The sequence below is a fragment of the Podarcis raffonei genome, chromosome 4 (assembly GCF_027172205.1).
Source record: "Podarcis raffonei isolate rPodRaf1 chromosome 4, rPodRaf1.pri, whole genome shotgun sequence".
In the NCBI taxonomy this organism is placed as follows: Eukaryota; Metazoa; Chordata; class Lepidosauria; order Squamata; family Lacertidae; genus Podarcis; species Podarcis raffonei.
Window position 1 is genome coordinate 64,364,956 of NC_070605.1, and position 9,867 is coordinate 64,374,822.

General features: G+C 44.1%; 1 pseudogene; it reads left to right on the forward strand.

Annotated features, from left to right (window-relative positions):
• The first annotated feature begins 5,756 nt into the window (after nt 1-5,756).
• On the forward strand, nt 5,757-9,451 carry LOC128412397 (FK506-binding protein 15-like; annotated as a pseudogene).
• The last annotated feature ends 416 nt before the right edge of the window (nt 9,452-9,867 follow it).

The window sequence follows — 9,867 nt, forward strand, 5'->3', positions numbered from 1 at the left end:
TTCAGCATGCAGCATTTATATTCTTTCTTGGTTGCCTAATTCTTACCTTGTGGGTTTTGATGACATTGCAATAACTGTGGGGATTTTTAAAGAGATGTTGAATAATAATGGATAGCAATAAAGATCCTGGACACTCCAACACATTCCGTAAGTTTCAATTCATATTCAAACTTCAAGTACATTATTCTATCACCCGGTGAATAAAGATAGCAATAACTAGGATAAACAAATTAAATATGAGAATGTCAAGAGAATATAGCACACCCCAGTTTGAAATCAGAGAGATATTAATGCAGCAGTACTTATTTGGTGAAAGAATATCCAACAATATTTCCCTGCTGTATTTTGTTGTATTTTTCATAGCAAACAACAAATATAAAAACTTCACAAAAGTGAATAGCTACACGAAGGAATCCACATCTCCTCTTGTGTCAGGCTGGGCAGGTGTATGCATGTGAAGTGTGAATGTTGAAGGGTAGCTGTGTTTTGATTCGCATATTGGTTCAGGAAATGCAGATACAGTGTGAACCAAATTTCTCCACCATCCCTTCTTTGGACACATAGATATTAATATCATTTGTAGTCGTGTTAATGTGCCCGCGAACTTGGAGCCAGTGTGGACTAGTGGTTAAAACATTGGACTAGGACTTGGGAGACCAGAATTCAAATCCCAACTCAGCCATGACTTTGGGTCAACTACTGTCTCAGCCTAACCTACCTCACAGGGTTGTTGTCAGGATAAAATGAGAGGAAGAGAACTGAGTTTAGAGTGGGGTGCAGTTGTTTGTACCACCTACTGCTATGCCAAACTTGTAGTAGATAAAAATGTCATAGAAGACATTTTTTGCTACTTGCAAAAGCTTTCGTTCTCTTTTTCAGAAACAAATAACAGTAATAAATATCAGGTTCACATTCCTGATATTAATACTAGCAGGTGTTTAAATCCTTGTTTGTAATAGTAATCTACATACTATTCCCCCATTTTACTCTTCTCTAAATTGCATTCACAGAGATATGAGCTATGTGCTTAAAACTGAAGGTCCACATATCTCACATGGATTTTATTTGAGTACATAAAATTTATGCTGTGCATAAAATGATGAAGACAAGAGACCATGTTTGATATATGTACATTTTGTATAAATATATTCCAGTCTTACATCCTTGATGATCCGCGACTTCACTTCATGTTTTCTAGGTATGCTTTTGCATTGGAGAATACTTAAAATACTTTATTAAGTCTCTGATGAGATGGTTTATTTGTTAGTACTTTGCTGTTGTGCTGGTTATCTCTATTGGTATCTTCTTGCCTGACAATTAGGATTTTTAATTATTTAAACTGAACACAATGGTAAAAAGAACTAAGCACTACTCAAAAACAACCTTTTCAAGATGGAATATAAGCTTTGCTCTCCGCAGGAAGACTGCAGCTTTTACATTCTGCCAACAACTCTTCCACACAATGGACAACCTCAATAAAAAACTCAAAAGATTTCAAAGGCAAGAAGACTGTCTAAATATTTCCCCGAAACATTGGCAGTAAGCATTTTACAGGAAACCTAATTAAATTTCCCTAAAAACAGCACAGGGTTTAATTTTCCAGCTACATGATTACAGTACAGTATGATATATTACTGTAGCATCTAGCAGTCAGCTTCTGTCAGCATTATGTGACCTAGAATATGATGAGCTCTCATACATAACGAGAATTTACAGATGCTATTGATTGGACTTTATTAACCTAATTACTCTTAATAGATGTAAACACAGTGCTAGTAGTGGAGATGTATACTACTTTTTTCACCATTAAGGGCTTGCTTGTGAAACTTTGCATTCTGGGCCCAGTTCACACTTTCCTGCTCTGCCTCATCAAATCCTGTGTCCTGGTTTAAACATAATGCTAAACTATGGTTTGTTTAACAAACCATGCGGGAACCACAAATTGTTTGACCAAACAAACAAACAAACCATGGCCTGTTTCTTCAAAATTTTGATTGTTTTCCAGTGACTGCTGCCTCCTGCCTTTGTAGCCTGATGAGCAACTCGAGTGGGGTGTGCAAATAAACCATGGTTAAGGAATCATAGCAGGATTTACACACAACACTAAGTCATAGTTAAAACAAACCAGGGCTTCAACCATGGTTTACTAGCAATAATCAGATCAGCTGGGGTTAATGGGAGTTGGAGTCAAGCAAACCTGGGAGGGCTCGCAGGTTTCCAATCCCTGTTTTAAATAAAGAAATAAAACGTGTGCTTCTTTGAGAGTAACTGAGGATGCAAACTTAGTCTTTCCACCCAATGCCCGAAGTTGGTATTGCTTGTGATGACAAAGCAACAATATTCTGATGAGCTGCCTAAACTGTTCTGAATCTGAACTTCTTTGATTGTTTCCCCACCCCCCCTTACACCCTCCAATGAAACAAAACATTGCCAAGAAGAAAGAGTAATTTCACACTTGGCAAAACTTGGCATTTGGCAGCAATTCGTATAGCCCTGCAGAAAAACAGAAAGTGACTCATCAGCTATCCTTGAGCCCTACACCAGTTCTCTTCTCTCTTGGCAATGCACGCATTTTATGATTTTCTTGTAATTTGAATACATTTTATCACTTACGAAATGCTAAACTGAGCTTAAAAGGAAGTGATCTCCTCTGCATTTAACATTCAGAGTGCAATCAGCTTTACAGCAGGTCAACCGCTTCCACTAAAAGCAGCATGTTCAGATGATAAAGTGAGGAAGGCAAGACTGGAGCTCTTGTGGAGCAGTGGCATGCTTTACTAGCTCTCTCTACCCATGACTTACAAGTCATGAGGTTGTGCTGCAGCTGATCAGCATGATCAGTTGCTGGAGGCAGATATAAAGAACGCTCCGAAATTCCATTGAGTTTAACATGGATATAGAATTTCCAGTTAGCGAATGGCAATTTATGGGCAAGATTACGCAAGGGAGGGAGCAGGCAAAATGACCGCAGCAAAGGAGGTGGAGAGGTGATAAAAGAGAGACCCGATAAGGAAAGGAAGTTCAGAAGGAAGAACACATGGTAAGTAGGGCCTTTGTGCTATTGTGAAGAGAGAAGCACAGTAGCAATGCCATTATATTGTTATTATATTTGCAGACCACCTTTTACACAAAATGGTGTGCAGGGTGGCTAACAGTAGAATACAGAGTAAAACACAAAACAATCAAAACAAAAAACAGATAGTTAAAAGATCAACAAACTCATCAATATAAAATCAATAAATACAACATCTAATTGAACAAATTATGGCATTTACAGTGGCCATAGCAAATCACCTTACAAGGTGTTATATTTTTGTCATATATTGTTTTTCTACAGTACTATAGTTTTCCTTTATGCTATAAGTTTTGGCCACAACCTTGCAGGAAATTGGCATATCCTTAAACTGATTATGATGGTATTTCATATTAGGCAAGGGAAGTTTGCATTGTGAATCAAATTTGAGTGTTTATGTAACACCTGAGTGTGGTGCAGTGGTTAGAGTGTTTAACTTAGACCTGGGGGGCCATAGTTCAAATTCCACTCAGCCATGAAGCTCACTGAATGACCTGGGATCAGTCACTCACTCTCAATCTAAACTACCTCACAGAGTCTTTGTGAGAATAAAATCAGGAGCTAAAGCACACCACCTTCAACTCCTTGGAGGAAAGATGAGATATAGATTTTAAAATAATAATTAAAAAATCAATGCGTGGATATGTAGAGTACAATGTGCCACTAGTTTGGAAACTGAAAACACTGCAGGAAGCAGCAAAGTAAACTTTCTCACACTGTGCAATGAAAGACAACTCATTTTAATTCAGAAAGGGCCCTTTCCAGTAATGAACGCAAGACCATTCTCAGTGCCCTCTAAATCCTTGATTTCTGCTGCCATTTTTCACTTGAGCTATTGGAGCAAGAGGAAGGAATGTTTCTAACAGATTTGAAACGCTGTCTTGATGAACTGTTTTCATGTTTGTGTGTGTGAAACATAGTGCTGCGTGGATGCATTATGTTCACATGGTCAGGCTCATTTAAAGAAACATTCATACCAAGCACTGCTGCAGATCTTTAAACGGCTTCTTTATTATTTTTTCCTCTTGTTATTGTGCCTCTGCAGGGACTATATTGAGAGAAATCAGGGGATGAACAGAATACTGCACCTGTTTCAGAGCCTTTGTCTGGGCCTGTATAGTTGTATTAATATGAACAGTATTTCACCAAATCCCATTCGTCATTATTTCAGGCCATTACCTCAGTGGGTTATCGCACAATACCAAGGACAAGTTGGGTTGACTATTGCCTGAATGAAGTGGAGAATAAAAGAACATGTTCTGCAGGTAGAAAGAAACCTGTTACAGCTGAAAAGGAGGAAAATTGCCACACCGTGCATATGCTCATCTAAACAGATACAGTCATTGCTGTGTAATAAGCTCACCAGTCTCCTATTTAGTTCATTGTTCGTCTTCTTTTTTTAGTGAAGTACCATAATAGATACACTATTACTAAATTCTGTTGACCCTTTTTCATTACAGATGTCTTCAAAATAGAAGGAAATCACAATGGAAAGAGTCTGTGGGTCCTCCATTCCACAGGATTTGATTTCTTTTTTAAAAAAAAAAAACCTCCAAATATTATGGTCACCTACAGCCAGCTACCGCAAATCAAATACCCTGGATTCTAATGGAGACCACTAAAGACAATCCTGTCTTTTGCCTTAAGACTGTCTTAGACGACAGAGGAGTTTGAAATTGTAACATTTGATGCCCTTATTTTCAAGAGCAGTCATGTAGAACGAATAAGGCGAGTACTACTTCTTTTAAAACAGGAGTCTGCTTTGGAAGAAGGGAGCTTGTAGCAGGAGCCATTTTGTCCTGAATGTCAAATGAAGAATTAAAGCCTACAGCAGAATTGTTGCTGGACTACAATTCCCATCATCCCGGAACATTGGCCAGGCTGGCTGGGACAGATAGAAGTTGGAGTCCAACAACATCCAAGGACTACAGGTTCCTCGTTCTCGATTTACATTATTGGTAGTAGAAGTTCCAAAGTTAGAACCATCTTTGGAGGTGTGACTCAATCATTCAGTTTGTACAGTGTGAACAGACAACTGCACAGGTTCCTCAAGTGAAGACTGCAGCCAATGAACTCCTCACCTGATCTTGCCACTGCTGTGCTACTTGGGGCCAAGACATCATTTGGCTTAGCATTATGTCTGAACATGGGCTTGCAGTTTGTCTTTCTCCAGACAAAGCACTAGCTGTAACCAAGGCTGGTTCTTGGTATGCCACTCATGATCTGTCTGGGGGAGAGCAACCACAAGTCCAAGTTTAAACATAATGCTAAGCCAGGTAGCATAGCAGCAGGAGGACTGGAGGAGGAGTACAGTGGTCACTAGCTTCATTCCAGGAACTTGCATGTTTGCTTGCTTACATGCAAACCAGCCCAATATGACAGAAATACCAAACTTATCCTTCCTTTTTGAACCTGAAAACTTGTTTTCTCAGATGATAAAATCATTTGAAGAATGTATCCAAAAAGATTCTATCTATACAGTATGTGATGTCTTTGTGTCTTTTGCCAAACAGGGAGAGAGAGAGAGAGAATGAATGAATATGTGCACAAGAATACAGTATTGCTGCACAGGTTGAGGCAAGCGTGTTTGGGAACATGAGGTCCACTAATTCTCTTGGACTTGACTTTGTTTTTCAGCATCTGATGCTGTCAACAACCCAGCTGTGTGGGGCTTAGTCGAGGGGCATGGGGAGCGAGGGGCCGTCAGGATGTTGGGGGACATGGATAAAGAAGACAAGGCCTTCCAGCTTTCGACGGGAGGGACCAGGCTGGCCTTTCTCTTTGGACAGGATCAGACAACTACAGAATCTGGAAATGTGCTCTTCCAATACAGGCCATCCAAGCGGGCCAAAATTAGTCAACCAGCTACCGCTGCAGGTCTGTGTACCCAGAAGCATCCTCCTGCAGCTACAGCTGCTCCTGCGCCCGCTGCTGCTCCTGCACCCACTGCAGCAGTGCAGTCAGTCTTCTTCACTACAGTTGTTCATGCATATTTATTAACAAATGGGAGATATGTGAAACATGGCAAGTATAGGGCAGCTGTAGTGGGCAGCAATGCAAGCAAAAAGTACAGGCTGCTTCTTTATATCAGCCAGCTGCAGCAGATTGCGACCGCTAGGATCGATGCATGGTTTGTATTCACGGTGCAGCCCAACAACTACTGCACATTTTATGATGATCAGTGGCAGAAATGATCCATCATGTTTGAATCAGAAATGGTGGCTGTGGACTTCAGCAAGCAGCTGTGTATTGCCAAGTACAACAGCAGCGCTTCTCCTGACTCAGTGTTTTACCAGGATCTTGTTCTCGGAGACGGCCAAGGTGTGGCGACTGGAGATGTCCTGGAGATCACTTTTACAGGCTGGCTGTTCCAGAACGGTAGTCTTGAGCAGGTAAATAAAGAAAAGTTGCGTCTAAAGCTAGGCTCTGGCAAAGTCATCAAGGACTGGGAAGATGCTATGATTGACATGAAGAGAGGAGGCAGGCGGTTCCTCCTCATCCCACCAGCATTGGCTTACTGGCCTTTGGGAGAAGCTGAACGCATTCCTCCGGACTCAACCCTGGCCTTTGAGTTGGAAGTCAAACGGGTGTGGTTTGCAAAGGACGCTGGCTCCACCAGACAGAGCCTGGGCCCCAGGGACTCCCTTCACCAGCGCCACAATCAGAAAGCCCCGCTACAGACCCAGCATGGCTGACTCCTCCTACTCCCGCTCCAAAGCCAGGCTATGTGGAGCAGAGCATCCTGTTATTTGAGCAGAGCAACAGCTAACTGCAGAGCACCATGGAGCACACCCAGGCAAGGGTCCTACATGCTGAACAGGAGAAGGTCAGGGTCAGCAAGGAGCTAGCGGAAACCATGGTGCGGATCTCCCAGATCCAGCGGAGGTTGATCTGTCTTCAGAAGCAGGGGATGGATTTCCACTCCCAACTGAATGAAGCCCTGACAGAGTTGGAGGGGCACAGCGCCCTGGTCAACCTACTGCATGCACAGCTGGCAGAACTTGAGACATAGCTGTCAACTTACAGATTTGAAAATAAGGGACCGGCAGCCTTGAAAATAAGGGACCAGCAGCCAAAATAAGGGACCTGCAGCCTCACCTGTTCCACGCACTCCAGTCTTCCTGTCCTCCTGCAATCTGGTCAAACTCATGCTGGTAGCTTCGAGAACACTGTCCAACCAACTTTGTAACCAGAGGTTCAACTGACTAGAATCTGAATCACATGTACCACAAGGCCTATGCAGCCTCAACTTAAGATGGCTCCCTGCCCTGGCTTTGCACTGCAAAGTTTGCAGCAGCACATGCAACAAAATGGTGTCCAGCATTCAAAAAACCCCTCAGCTTGCATTAACTAGCCACACACAAGACATGCAAGCTCCACCCCCCAGTCGTTCTTAAGACTCCTTATTGGGTGAGCAACACAGCCAAGCAACACAGTTGGAGCCTCCCCCTCCTCCCTGGCTGGCAGGGAGGGAGGGAGAGGAGCTGCTTCCTTTGAAATTTAAGGGACATCATTTAAGGGACATTTAAGGGACATCCATCAATAAGGGACAGCAGCGGGACATGGCGCTGGAATAAGGGACTGTCTCTTCAAATAAGGGACACTTGACAACTATGACTTGAGAAGTTGTCTGACTTGAAAAGCAGATACCAGGAGGTGAACCTGATCGGGATGCAGTTGGAGGAGAAGGTGGCAGGCCTGGACGTAGAGCTGGCTTATCATCGCGTTCAAATTGAGAATCTGGATAAGGTCAGGAACAGCCAGGAGATCGCAGAGCCAGTGTGGTGTAGTGGTTAAGAGCGGTAGTCTCCTAATCTGGGGAACCGGGTTCGCGTCTCCGCTCCTCCACATGCAGCTGCTGGGTGACCTTGGGCCAGTCACACTTCTTTGAAGTCTCCCAGCCCCACTCACCTCACAGAGTGTTTGTTGTGGGGGAGGAAGGGAAAGGAGAATGTTAGCCGCTTTGAGACTCCTTAAAGGGAGTGAAAGGCGGGATATCAAATCCAAACTCCTCCTCCTCCTCCTCTTCTTCTTCTTCTTCTTCTTCTTCTTCTTCTTCTTCAGAAGCCAAGTTGCAGATCACCCAGCTCCAGCTGGAGCAGCTCCGTCATCAGAAGCAGGAGATGGATCTCCACTCCCAAGTGAATCAAGCCCTGACTGAGTCGGAGGGGCACAGTGCCCTGGTCAACCGACTGCATGCACAGCTGGTGGAACTTCAGAAGTCGTCTGACGACATTAAAAGCAGATACCAGGAGGAGCAGCAGCTGATCGGGAAGCAGTTGGATGAGAAGGTGGCAGCCGTGAAAGAAGAGCTGGCTGATCTCCTCATTCAGAAGGAGAATCTGGATAAGACAACAACTCTGCAGCTGCTGGAGAGTCAGGGGGAGCAAAGGAGGAGCAGCAGCACCAAGGAGGAAGGACCTGCGGAAAGGAAGCAGCCAAGTGCCGCACCCCTTTATGGGCATCCCCACAGCAACTCTCTCCGAAAACCAGCACCAGTGGCATCCCCCGCTCCTTTGGCTAATCTGAAGGAAAGCTCAAGCAGTCCTCCATTCACCGCTCTCGAAGGAGTCCAAGACAGACTGCTTTTTGCAGCTCCTGAGGCTCATTCTTCGGAAGAACAGGGTGAACAGACTCCTGCAGCCTCTGCTCAAACTGCAAGGCCGCCTCTCAGGCTCTCCGCCAGTATTGAGAAGGAGAAGCCAAGCACTCAGGGTGAAATGGACACAATAGACACGGCCATTCTGGCACCTCCAAATCCAGCGGCGGATGAGACGGCACCTGCAATGGAGGGGCCCACAATGGGTCCAGAGGGCAAGGAGGAGAGTGGGACAAGTCAGCGCACCGCAGGCCTCACCTCTGAAGCTGCTCTAGCCAACAAGCAGCAGGACTTGCTGGAGCCTCACAGCCAAGACCAGTGTCCAGCCGCGTGTTGCAAGCAGATTCCAGTCTTCTTGAGGACAAGGGTGGTTTCTTCAAAGTTGCCACTCTCAAGCCATCTGCATTGGGAAATCTGTTGACAGAAGACGAAGACGAGGAAGAGGTGAGCCTTAAGTGTCGGCCTCCCCCCACCCCACTCTTTGATGATGATGACGACAACGACGATGACCTGTACCTGCTGGGATGAGCAGCCTGGCAAATGCCATGGCAATACTTTCTTCTCTCAAGAGCTTCAGTGATTGCTGATCTGGGGCTGAGATGGATGGAGCTGGGGGTTTCCTGTGGGCCTCCCCAGATTGCTCATTTGGGCTGAGGTGGCCTTAACTTGTGGTTTTTGAGGCTGCTGGCAGGAAGAGGGGTAACTCTCTCTCTCTCTCTCAGTAGCAAATGTCAATTTGGGACTTGGTCTAGCTTCAAAGTCCTGACTGTTTAATTCACCGCTGAATTACAGGGTACAGAACACACCTGTACCCCACATGCTTTTGACCCAGCTGCTGTTGGGAGTAGCGGTGGGTTTCACCTTGAACAGCTCCTCTCTGTGGAAACTAAACTTAACCTATTGCCATAGCTCACCTCCAGTTTTGAACCTTGGCAAAACCGGATCTTGAAAATAATAATAATAAAGTGCAATTAAAATAAAATAAAAAACAACACAACACAAAAACAACCCAGCTGTGTGAAAATATTCAAGGACAGATGGAGTGGGAAAGTATCTTATTTGGATTTGTATTTTTAAAAATGGTTGAAACTCAGGGTTTAGAAAGGGCATATTCTTATTGTTAAGTACTGTATGTTGCCCTCTGATTAGTTCAGTCCTATTTAATTTATACTAAATTTATCTCAGCTGTACATTT